Raw genomic sequence first — 12,239 nt, forward strand, 5'->3', positions numbered from 1 at the left:
CAATCAAGAAAATGGGGTTAAGGGAGTGCTTGCTCCCTTAACCTCATTTTCAAGTGTGGTTACATAGGTGGGTTTGCAACCGTGTTGCTGCTGCTGGGATCGGGCCCAATCCCGGCGGTTCACAGGCACGTGCAAAACTGGGCTGGACTCCCTCAGCCCAGTTTTGCACACACGTGTGAATAGCCTCCTTGTTTAGAACAGTGTTCCTCCTAACTGCTTTGACACTATAGCTCCACCCTGCCTCAGTTATTGCTTGTTTTTCCTTTTCACATTAGTCACATAGTTGATTTCAGCTATGACATTATATAATAGTATGTCACCATGGTCCCCTCTAAGGCGTGCGTGCGTTCACAAGTTTTCTGATGTCCACTCAGTTAATTTTAGATCCTACTTGGGTCGAATTAGGAAGGCCCCACTCTGAATGCATGTGTGCACACAGTGCCTTGATATTGCCGCCTAGAACAAAACTCATTCCGCAAAGAAATGAAAAAAATTAGAGGGACCACTGGATGTCACTATTATTTTTGGCCTATGAAATTCAGCTACATGTGTAGTAGTAATAGAGAAGGAGTAATAGATGGCACTGTAATAAACTGGTGAACTGGTTTTTGTTTTTTTGCAAGTGCTGAAAAGATTAGGAAAGTGGGGCAGAAAATGCCCCCTGCCAAATGTGAGTAGTTTAGCTCACCCGTAACAGAAGGCATGGTTGTGTGAAAGTACAAATCCTGTTATTCTCAGAAGACAAGATATATTCATGCTTCATATAGAAAACATCTTCTACAATTCTGCTACTTAAGATATCCAGTTCCATAATAAAAGTGCTATAATTATTTCTTGTAAAATTCTTGTAAATTAAAATGATAGGTTTCTCAAAACAGTGAGAGCAATACATGCAATGAAGCAGGTTTCCACACACCATCCCCAGTTGGAAACTGCATGCACAAAAGGATGCTGTGCATGGTCCCCATGGTTGGATTTATGTATGTAGCTTTTGTGGTTGCATGAACATGTTCAGCTGGGTGGAAGGGAGGTCTTGGATCAACACTGACAGTGCCATCCATTTGATGTAGCTAAGCATGTGCAGTTATCTACAACTAGCAACCTTCAGCTCATTGGCATGCCTATCTGAGGATACTTTGTGTATGCAGAGTATTTAACATGAGAAAAAATAATCAACTGACCCTGAATATTGTATAGGATTTTATCCTCATATTTGTGAAGCTAACTTTCTTACAGCTCTAGGATTTTACATAAAGTATTATTAACTACCAAGCAATCTGTTAAATCAGATGGAAATATTTGTCTGAAATAAATCAGAAGCAGTAAAGATCACTGTTCTATTTGTGTTACACAATAAAACGCATAACATGGTAAAACTGGATTTGTTCACTAATCTACACCATAGGCATATGCATTATCACTAACACATATACCGATGTTTTCCAGCCTCATTATCATTCTAAGATTTCTTAGTAACAATTAGCAGTTAGCCAATTCACAAAAAAAATGTTTTTATTATTTTGAACCAGCTACTTTCTTTGGATTTAATGACTAAGAGAACATAAACAGATGCCTCTGTTGCTAAGGAGACAGAATAGAAAACAAAGTACTGTGGTAAACTCTATTCCATATTCAGAAAAGGAGAAATCGTAATTGATTTTGAATTAATTTTAAACACAGAAGGCAGTGGTATCCTGTATATTACAGACTTTCCCCATTAATCCTGTATTTCACAAAATTTATTTTTAGGATAGTATAGCTAATATTTGTAAGTATCTCAGCTGCAATACTGAATATTTGAAAGTGCTTGTAGTCAGAAGATGGCCATGTATTACAAGTCAAGTGCTGATTGTGAATAGTTCTCTCTCACCCAAATATCTCCTTGATAGGGAGTTGGGGATGCAAACTCCTAATTGCACATTATGCTTATGAGTCTGAACCAGTGGCAAGTGACTACCCAGAAAAGATCTTGGTCCCAAAGTATGTAACAATTTGCACTTACATTTAATATCTATTGCCTCCCATTTGTTGTTACCTGATCAAGCATTTGTAGAGATAATTTTGGAGGTCTTCATAAGCGCCCTTGAATTCTGTATCCTGAATTACTTTGTTGCTAAATCATTTTTTCCGAAGGACATCCAATTTGGTGTGGAATGTGTATACTAAGATAAAGGTAAAGTGTGCCCTAAAGTCGTGGTTTTCTTTGACAGAATACAGGAGGGATTTACCATTGCATCCTCCTACGCAGTATGAAACAATGCCTTTCAGCATCTTCCTATATCGCTGCTGCCTGATATAGTACCAGCGGGGATTCGAACCAGAAATCTTCTGCTTGTTAGTCAAGCATTTCCCTGCTGCGCCACTAGGATAGTATAATTGGGCTGCCACATAAAATGCTGGGCAGGGGCACTTTTCCCACATAGGTTTATCACATCATGGTGGGCTGGCATATAATTTCAAAATCACACCCCTAAATGCCTAGATGTTGTTTCAAGTGCAAATCCTGCTTTTGTGAGCAGATGCATACAATCAGCTCAAGCTAGGTGAGTAGTCAGCAAATATAGGCTTTCCAAGCCCTTTAAACACAGCCACAAACACTGGCCATATGAATAAGCCCACAAGCTATATCCCAAAATCAAGCAGAAGTGTTATGGACATGTATATCATACTTACTCCTTTCAGCAATATCCAGCAATCTAACAGAGACTGCTGTGGGTTCATAAGAATTAGAAAATATGCTTAAAATACCAATAGAAAGAACTTTAAAGAAACGTGTGCCATTACTCCTGGCAACCACAGAGTCCTGTGGTTGTCTTTGATAGAATACAGGAGGGATTTACCATTCCCATCAGGAATTTGAAACGGCAACCTCTGGCTTGCTAGGCAAGCCATTTCCCCATTATGCCATTAGGAGGCATGAAAGAACTTCACTCATTACAGTCAGTTAGTTATAAATTACTATATTTTAGAAAAAACTGTGCTAATTTAAAATATAATGAGGAGATTCTCACGATCAGCAAATAGCGGGCTAAGGGAGCCTAGCCCACTTTTTGCTGATCGTCTGCTGCCACGGGAGCCACACGGCTACCGGCAGCAAACCCTCCTAATTCCCCCTCCCCTTAGCCGAGGTTAGCAGAGCGAGTGCTATGCTAACCTCATCTTTTTGATCGTGTGTTGCCACGGCAACACATGAGGAGACCCCCACTGGGAGGCTGAAACAAGCCTTCCTGCCCTGGGGGTCTCTGCAGGATGCCGTTTGCATTCATGCGGGGCATCCTGGAATTCCCGGAGGCCTTGCGGCCGCCGATCCCCACAGCCCCCGCCAGCTCCATAACGGAGCTGGCAGTTGTGTGGGCAGCCAATCCAGCCGCCCAGGGCTTCTTTCCTGCTTGTCTGCAGGGAGAGTGGGCTAAGTAAACCCCTTCTCGGACAAGTCTCACTGATCGTGAGACTCTGCTCAGTAACTTATAACTAACTGTAATGAAAGAAACAACAATGTATAATGATAGGTGTCTAAAAATATTTTGTACTTTAATATTTCTGCATTCAATGGTGTACACTCAATTTTTTCATTTTATATTCAGCTCACTTGCAGCCATTATTAAAACTGTTTCAGAAGTAATTTAGATGAGAACAGTTGAATCCCAGTTTTTAATGCAAACCTTAATTGTTGGTTTGTTTTTACTTAAACAGCAACAGGAGTTTAGTTTCAAACACTTAAAACCAAATATATATGCTTTCTGCTACAAAGTGTTAGAATTTGTAAGCTTGACTAGTACAGTGACTATAGGGTACTGTTAATGTTTCAATTACAAACACACATTAATAATGCTAAATAAATTATGTTTCATTGCTATAGTGTTGAACATTCATAGGATATATCTGAGTGAGGCCATCTGAAGATAAGGAGTGAGGTGCTATCAGCATCCTGATGAGATCCAGCTCTACTTCTCTTTTTCTTCAGAGTCAGGCTAAGTTCTGCTGAACTGTTGTCTAAGGTCAGTAATGGATTGTATGATGATCATTACACTGAAACCCAATCTGGAGAAGACCGAGGTGCTTTTAGTAGGTGGTATGACTTTGAACTTGTTCTGGACAAGTCACACTCTCCTTTTAAGGATAAGTTTGCAAGTGCTGTTCTGGCCTGTTTGGGGGGATGCCTAGGTGGTGTCAGTATGCTGCTATGTCAGCTGTAGCCCTCCTAAACAGAAGTAGGCAAGCCAACATAAACTAATAATATCCAGGGTTATCTACTGCAATGCACTATATATATGGTTACCATTGAGGCTATGTCAGATATTTCATTGGTTTCAAAATTTAACAGTAAGACTATAAGACTATAAATAGTGTATCTTAAGACTATAAATAGTGTATATCTTGCTAATATTTGAACAACTTTAGTGGCTTCCTGTATTTTTTTCGTACAATTTAAGGTGCTAGCGTTTACCTTTGGTCCTAAATCCAGGGCATCAAACTGCCGGCCTATGGGCCAGATCAGGCCCATGGAGGTCAACTGAATATCCCAAATGAGGCCGGCCCAGGACAAGTCCCACCACTGCTTCCCCCTGCTGCTGCAGAAGAGGTGGCACATATATTTATTTCTATCTGATTGACATACTTCTTTCATAGGAAGGCTGTGGTCAGGAGTGCTTTTTATCAGCTTCAGCTGATACACCAGATATGTCCATTCTTGGAGATTAGTGACCTTAGAATGGTGGTACATATGCTGATAACCTCTAGGCTTGACTACTGTAATGCACTCATGCGGGCTGCCTTTGTATGTAGTTCGGAAACTACAACTGGTACAGAATGCGGCAGCCAGACTGGTCTCTGGGTTTACCTGAAGGGACCATATAACACCAATTCTAAAAGAACTGCCAATATGTTTTTGAATGAAATATGAAGTGCTAGTTATCTATATATATAATTCTCCTGGGTGTGCCAGGGAAAATGCGTCCTGGCAGCCCAGCTGATTGACTGGGCTGCGGAGGCGCCTGATTGGCTGGCGCAGTGTACCCAGGAGAATTTGACCAGCGGCAGGCCAGGCTGCGGGCGGCCACAGTGGCTGCAGGCCCGGCCAGGCCCGGCTGCGGAGGCGAGGCAGCAGGCCCGGGCGAGGCGGCGGCGGGCCCAGCTGGAGCAGCGGGACTCGGCCAGAGCAGCGGGACTTGGCCGGCAGCCTGGGCAAGAGGGTGGGGGAGAGGAGGCCAGCCGCAGAGGCTAGCAAGCGGCGGCAACAGGCCTGGCAGGCCCAGCTGCAAAGGCGGTACTCGGCCCGGCAGCAGGCCCGGCGGCGGAGGTGCTGGGCCCGGCTGTGGAGGCGGATCAAGGCCAGGCGGTGGAACCGGACGCTGAGGCCAGACGCCCGAGGGAGGCTGGGGTGAGATGGAACCGGGCAGCGGGACTTCCGTGTTCGCCACCCGGGCAGAGGTACTGTGAAATGAAATGGAGAAAGGGGGAGAAAGGGGGGAGAGAAAGAGAGAAAGGGGGAAGGGGGAGGGAAAGAGAGTGGGGTGGGGGCGGGTGAGGGAGGGCAAAAAGGAGGGGTGGGGAGGGCAAAAAGGAGGGGGCGGGGGAGGGCAAGAGAGAGTGGGGTAGGGGGGAGAGCAGGAGAGAGGAGCAGGGGGGAGGGCAGGAGAGACTGGGGCAGGAGGGTGAGAGAGGGCTGGGAGGGGAAGGGAGGGCAAGAGAGGGTGGGAGGGGAGGGGACAAGAGAGAGATGGGAGGGGGCAAGAGAGAGTGGTGAGGGAGGGGAGGGGGCAAGAGAGAGTGGTGAGGGAGGGGAAGAGGGACAAGAGAGAGTGGTGAGGGAGGGGAAGAGGGGCAAGAGTGTGGGGCAGAAGGGAGGGAGGGGGATACAGCCAGCCCCAAAGAGAGCACAGATGCTCTGTGCGGGTTGGCTAGTTACCTATAAAGTCCTTAACGGCTTAGGTCCAGGGTATTTTAGAGAGCTCCTTCTCTGTGGTGAACCCTGTCATCTATTAAGATCATCTGGGGAGGTCCGGGTACAGTTGCCATAAACCCATTTGGTGGCAACTCGGGACCAGGCCTTTTCTGTGGCTGCCCCAGTGCTTTGGAACATGCTCCCTTCTGAAATAAGAGCATCTCCTTCTCTGCTTTTAGGAAGACACTGAAGACATACCTGTTTCCCCAGGCCTTCAACTAAGACTCAATTTTTAAAATTCTTATGTGTTAATAATGTGTTTATATCTATTATATATTTAATCTGAACCTGTATGATAGAAGCTTCAAATAATCTCCATGTTTCCTGATGGATTTGACCATTGTCTCCCCATTTACTTTTATTCCTAAGAAATTAAATTAAATGTGTGTCTATATTGGACTCTCTAGGCTGTTCCCTTGCATTCACTGTTCCTAGCAGTATGGCAACACTTGGATCTCTAACCAGACCCTGTACACTGCTCAGAATTAAATTGCCTTCCCTCTCATGTTGATTTCATGACTAACTGCTCTAAGGTACACTGATTTACCAGTAGCTAGGCATTTTGCCTATATCATAATCTGAAATGCACATTTGCCAGATAGAAATAAAAATTAGTATTCAGTACTAGTAATAAGCACAAAAGGAAGTAGCACTCTACATAATCACCATCATTTTAACTTGGCTTTTGCATGTATAGTAAATATGTTAAATAATCAGCTCCGGGGTTTGTGCTATTGTCCCTTTCTTGAGCTGTTCCTAAGCTAGTCAACTTGCTTTCTTTACTAGACATCCTAACAGAGTACAATGCTGTACATAATTATAAAGACTGCCAAGAGATATTTATGATATAATTATATTGCGGGGTATCTTGCAAACATCCTGACTACTTGTTGCAAGAACACAACATTGACTTTCCTTGTTCACCTTTGCTGCAAAAGAGATGTATTATTATTATTATTATTATTATTATTATTATTATTATTAGGAGATTTACAACATTCAATCAACCCAGTATTCTGACTATATAAAGTTACTTGAATAATCTAGCATTATAAATAAAGGGTTTAAAGAGAAATTGTCCTTTAACAGCAAGAGGAGTAGCAACAATAAGGGAACCCTAAATATTGGTCGTATGCAGGGATATTCATTCAAAATGGATAAATCAAAGTATATAAATCCAAGCGGACAGAGATTAAGAACAACAATTTTACCTCCTCACACATTTTGATCGTTCAAATGGACTGCTGTACAGTGAGGCAGATTTTTGCACAGGAAATGATGGATAAATTTGTTTTTCTAGGAAAAACATTTTTTTGCAGAAAGCTCAAAAGCTTCAAAGAGTTTTGAAGCGAAACTCGTGTAGCAAAATTCACGTAGAAGCAATAGTGGGAATATTGAAGCAAAATTGGAAAAAGGGTTATTCTACTTACAGGAATGGTGGATTTCCTGCACACTCCTTAAGATACCTTGTAGAGGATGTCCACCCAATACAAAGTGGCAAAAGTTTCCAGACTATTAGTCAATGAAAAGCAACACGTAACTGCCAAAAGAAAAGGATAGTGTATTAGACATGAAGAAAAGGCAAATTTCTTCTTACAGGTAACTAGAATTATTCATCCAAAAAATAATATTGTCCGACATCCATACTAAAGTTACACTAATGCAACAAGATAAATTATGTGCACTTTAAAATGTTTGCATTGCTGCAGGAAGATCCAGCAGTTCCACCAGAGCATAATGAAATGGATGTGCAACATTGTGCACAAGCACAACACTAATCTGGAATAGAAGCTCCCAACTTTGCAAAACTATCTTGTATGAAATGATTGTGCTAGCATACAAGTCTGGATGTCAGTAATGAGTTTTGTCTACATTGTCTTGCTCAAATTTGTTCCACAAATCTTTGGAAGGAGTTTGGCGCAGAATTCTCTTTCAAATCCTCTTCCTTTCTAATCAGAAGAAGAAACCTATGCGTATCTAACTAGGTCCCCCTCCGCCAATTTACTGCACATCTTCATTTAAGCAGAATGTGAGCCTATTCACACTACCACGCACACGGGTGGGAGTGGGGGGGAGACAGGGTTGAACCTACCTTCCCCCAGATGACTGCTCTCAGTTCCTGCTGTGCTCAAGCCATGCACCCACATCTCCCGCCCTGACAGAAGATGACTGTCCACACTGCTCCTGGCAGTGAAGCAAAAGAGGCCAGGACTCGTTATCCCGGCCTCCAAGCATCCCACAGTGCACCATGCACCAAGAGCAATGCATTCCCCCAGGGGACTGGTGCTCTAGGCGCCCATCTCTGTGTCAGTGTGAGCTGCTTGTGCCGAAACACAATCCACAAACAGCTCACGCTGACACACAATAAGAAATTGACTAAACACAAACCTGGCAGTCAAGTTAAGGGTGCATTTGCACACTTTACCTTGGCTAAGAGCTGGGCTTTGGTACTGGGTTTGGATCCACGTGGATCCCAGCAGCTGCTAGTGAGAACAGCTTCTGTGTTGCTAACTTGAAATGTGTATGTGGACAAGTATACAGCAGGAGATTTTTTTCTAGGTAGCTTGTTGTCATGCAGAGATGAAGTATAATATAAGATGTAGAAAGATACTAGCCTCTGCTTCTAAGAAATGGGCAATGCCAGAGTAGAAACTCTGTGTGAGACCAATGCCAGTTAACAGTGGAGCCTTAGGCAAAGCCTACCAATGGCATGCACACAATGGTGCCTGGTTAACAATGGTTTCCAAGAACTACTTGTTGAATTTTTCGCATCTTTAGGGTTTTTCTCCATAAAGAATTTTTTCAAAGGATTTGGGCAGAGGGCTGATTTTGGGGGAATTGTTAAAGTTTACGTGTCTTTAAGGTTTTTCCTCATAAGGTATAATAATGGAGCTTTCAGCAGCCCCATAAGTGCACTTGGGGGGTGCTGGGGTGGCCCAGAGTGAGTGGTGGTGTAGTGCACATAGGGTGCCAACCACCCCCACGGGTTTCTAACCCATGGGGTACAGGGTTCTGTTGTTTCTGAGGTATTCGTAAACTTCAACAATTAACCAAAAATACATAACACACAGCCCTCAACCCTAATTTCACCCCCTATTCTAGAGTACTTTAAGATGAGGTCTGCTTCTTTAATAGACTAAGGAGGTGTTTGGGGCAGTTAACTAGAATCGTAGCTCAAGCTTTTCATCTGATCTTAATTAATCCAAGGATGCACACATTATTTTAGCTTTGAAGGGTGCAAAGCTGTGAAAAGCTTATTGAACTCTGTGACTAGGGACAGAGATTGTGACTCTGATTAGTGACAGACATGTGTGTTTAATACCACAACATTTTGTTGCGGGTCCCACTTCTAATGTTATGGTTGTCACTGTAGCTTCTGCCTTCTGCTCCATCATGTTTGTTAGCTAGTTAGGACACTAATGGCTGTAAATGCTATAATGATGATCAGAGATTCAGATAATCCAGAAGTCCATTGTTCAGACCACATTACCTGAAATACATGAATAATCAGTCTCTGAAAAGATTTTTTGTTTATTCTGAGGCATCTTAGACACAGCTTATCATGGGTCTTCTTGAGCAACTAACATTTTAATGCATTAAACAAACACGGCTTAACATCCACCTTCTTGGGCGAAAATGGTCTTTAAAGGACTATTGACACAAAATACTACTATGGAAATGTAGCTCAGGAGATATATACGTTTCTGCCATCTTAAGTATGATTGCAGCCAGTGTCATCAGCCCAGTTCTAATGCTATGCCCATGGAAGTTAACTAAGAACATTTGCAAATGGATACATTGATTAAAGACATCTCTCATCTTAAAGATGTCTTAAAGACATCTTAAAATGAGATTTTCAATGAAACACTATGAATCCACTCTAATTTGCTATCATAGAATCCACACTCAGAATACCTCAGAAACAACAGAACCCTGTACCCCATGGTTTAGAAACCCATGGGGGTGGTTGGCACCCTATGTGCACTACACCACCACTCGCTCTGGGCCACCCCAGCACCCCCCCACCCAAGTGCACTTATGGGGCTGCTGAAAGCTCCATTATAACTTATTATGAGGGAAAACCTTAAAGATGCGTAAACTTCAACAATTAACCAAAAATCAGCCCTCTGCCCAAATCTTTTGAAAAAATTCAGGTAGCTTCCTTGCCCCTACCTGGCACTACCACCAACCCCACACTGCTCTAGGCCACCCCTTTGCCCCCAACGTGAAGCTATACATTTGCTGACACCTCCATGCTTCTTTATGGAGAAAAACCTTAAAGACATGTAAACTTCAACAATTCCCCAAAAATAAGCCCTCTGCCCAATCATTCTGAAATTGGGGTGGTAGCCTCCTCCCATTAGGCACTACCACCCCACCCCACTCTTTTTGCCCAGTTCCCATGCTATGCCCCTGAACTGCCCCAAAGACACTAAAATTTCAAAAATTCCCCAAAAATCAGCCCTTTGCCCAATCCCCCTGAAATTTGGGTGGTAGCCTCCACCCATTGGGCAATACCACCCCACCCCACTATTTTGTCCCTGGGACCCATTTTTCTAACCCGAATCGATTCAGATTCAGATTCGGATTTAATCCGAACCGAATCAGGGGTGATTTGGGTAGCCCATATTCGGGCACAGAACAGAATGGGGGTGATTCGGTTCGGGTCCCAAACCGAATGACCGAAAACCCGAATTGCACACCCCTAACAAGCAGAAGGTTACCGGTTCAAATACCCACTGGTACTGTATCGGGCAGCAGCGATATAGGAAGATGCTGAAAAGCAACATCTCATACTGCATGGGAGGAGGCAATGGTAAACTCCTCCTGTATTCTTCCAAAAGAAAACCACAGGGCTCTGTGGGTGCCAGGAATCGAAATCAACTTCATGACACACATTTACCTCATAAAATAGCACATGGTTAAGCACACAGAAAACATTGTGACTATATACTAATACCATATAGCAGGGATTCTCAACGTTGGGTCCCCAGATATTATTGGACTTCAACTCCCATAATCTCTAGCCCCAGTGGCCTTTGGTTGAGGATTATGGGAGTTGAAGTCCAAAAACATCTGAGGACCCAACGTTGAGAATCCCTGCTATATAGAACCACAAAAAGATGCAGTTGTTACATAAACTTCTGCAAATTTTTCAGAAGTGACAAATGATGTTTTACCTTTAAATTAAATTAAATTTATTTATTTATTTATTCAAATTGAATTAAGGTTGAGAATAAGTAGATTTAAAGGAATGGGTCATCCATATTGGGAAGATGAAAGGAAATTGCAATAATTATAAGAGCCAGTAAAATGTGTATGTAGTAGTTGAACAATTAGCACAATTTTGTTTTCTAAATTTTGAAGGGTCAAATAATGGCACCACCCTCCTTCAGTGACTAATAATAAATTGGCCAATGTTAGAAGTTAACAGCAATATAATCTCATCTCATCTCATTTTATCTTATCTTATCTATCTTATTACCCAATAATTTAATATTGGTACCCAATTTATTATTATGGTGCCCAGGTATAGGTACTTTGGGAAAGACCATGTGTGCCTTGTATGCCTTCCCTTAAATTTTTCCCCTATAGAGTATTTGCATGAATTCACACTATTGCCTGCCTGGGAACACATATGGCAGAAGTCAGTTTTCATGGCAGTTACCTTAAGCGCCTTTCTCGCCTTTACATTTACTGCCCACAAAATGGAGGGCAGAAACACTAGGAGACGTCACCTAGTACACGTGACCTCAAAATAGTGATGCAGTACTTGTTCTCACACTGCCATTTTGAAAACCCCTTCCAGACATTAATGTTCTTCAAGCAAAAAAGAAAAAAAACCCAAGAACTTTAAAAAGGCATGCAATCAAAGGCAAAACTCCCAAAACCAAGGTTTTACTGCTGGGGTATGCTTTTCCGGACAGGCAAGAGAGAGAATGTGCCTAAAAAGTAATAACAAAATACAAGGAAGTGTGGAGTAGAAACCCAGTGAAGTACCTTAGCTATAACCTGCCCTAAGTGAAAGACAGTAAATATCTGAAAGCTCAAAATGTTCCCCAAGTGGCTGGGCAGAGCAGCCACGCTATGGGACCAAGGAGCCAGGCTAGAGGGGCCGGGAGAATGGGCGGGGTGAGTAAGGGAGGAGACAGAAGCAGACAGAGGCACAGCTGAGGGAGATAAGGGTGAGAGCAGCCTGATATGGCAGGGTGGAGGCCCAAGTAGCGGGGGCATGGGAGAGATTTAAAGGCAGGCTGAGCCAGTGGTGAGGGGCAGTTTAAGGGGTGAGTAGTAG

General features: G+C 43.0%; 1 protein-coding gene across 13 annotated transcripts in view; it reads right to left on the bottom strand.

Moving 5' to 3' along the window:
* The window catches only part of TENM2 (teneurin transmembrane protein 2), a 1,486,671-nt gene that overhangs the window by 1,299,026 nt on the left and 175,406 nt on the right, over nucleotides 1–12,239 (bottom strand). For 12 of the 13 annotated variants that reach the window (XM_053288965.1, XM_053288972.1, XM_053288971.1 and 9 more), the window contains exon 2: nucleotides 7,375–7,484. The exons of the other annotated variant lie outside the window; for it this stretch is intronic. The gene's annotated coding sequence lies outside the window, so the exon portion shown is untranslated. The remainder of the gene's footprint in view (nucleotides 1–7,374; nucleotides 7,485–12,239) is intronic. 13 annotated transcript variants of the gene reach the window in all.

Source organism: Hemicordylus capensis, chromosome 2, assembly GCF_027244095.1.
Source record: "Hemicordylus capensis ecotype Gifberg chromosome 2, rHemCap1.1.pri, whole genome shotgun sequence".
Lineage (NCBI taxonomy): Eukaryota > Metazoa > Chordata > Lepidosauria > Squamata > Cordylidae > Hemicordylus > Hemicordylus capensis.